The sequence below is a fragment of the Apium graveolens genome, chromosome 6 (genome assembly GCF_009905375.1).
Source record: "Apium graveolens cultivar Ventura chromosome 6, ASM990537v1, whole genome shotgun sequence".
In the NCBI taxonomy this organism is placed as follows: Eukaryota; Viridiplantae; Streptophyta; class Magnoliopsida; order Apiales; family Apiaceae; genus Apium; species Apium graveolens.
The window spans coordinates 60,643,616-60,644,229 of NC_133652.1; the positions used below are offsets into that span (position 1 = coordinate 60,643,616).

A 614-nucleotide genomic window follows, 5' to 3' on the forward strand; every position below is an offset into this window, starting at 1 on the left:
TCCCAATATGCACATTAGGGATTTCATTGAGATCTGCGACACCTTCAAGTTCAACGGTGTTTCTGAAGATGCTGTAAAGCTGAGACTGTTCCCATTCTCTCTGAGGGACAAGGTTAAGAGCTGGTTACACTCTCTACCAGCTGGTTCGATTACTACTTGGGAAGATCTTGCTCAAAAGTTTCTTACTAAATTCTTCCCTATGGAAAAGACAGCTGCAATCAGAAACGCTATTACTCAATTTACGCAGCAATTGGAAGAATCTTTATATGAAGCTTGGGAGTGCTACAAGGAGATGCTTAGGAAGTGTCCTCATCATGGAATTCCTAATTGGATGATCATCAATTATTTTTATAACGGGTTGGGAGCACAGTCAAGACCCATGCTCGACGCAGCATCAGGTGAAGCATTATGGGCAAAGAGCTATAAGGAAGCCTATAATCTAATTGAACTGATGGCTGCTAATGAATATCAATGTCCAACTCAGAGATTGCCATAGGGCAAGGTAGCAGGAGTTCTTCAAGTGGATACATCTACGGCTATCACTGCTCAACTAAAGAAGTTATCTATGAAGATCGATTCTCTGGCTAACTATGGTGTTAATCAGATAACCAGTG

The 614-nt window shown here is 41.5% G+C and overlaps 1 non-coding gene across 1 annotated transcript; it reads right to left on the minus strand.

Moving 5' to 3' along the window:
- Positions 1 to 214: 214 nt before the first annotated feature.
- On the minus strand, positions 215 to 321 carry LOC141669980 (small nucleolar RNA R71). The gene has a single exon (XR_012554233.1). It is a non-coding gene; the product is annotated as a small nucleolar RNA R71 (small nucleolar RNA).
- Positions 322 to 614: the final 293 nt, after the last annotated feature.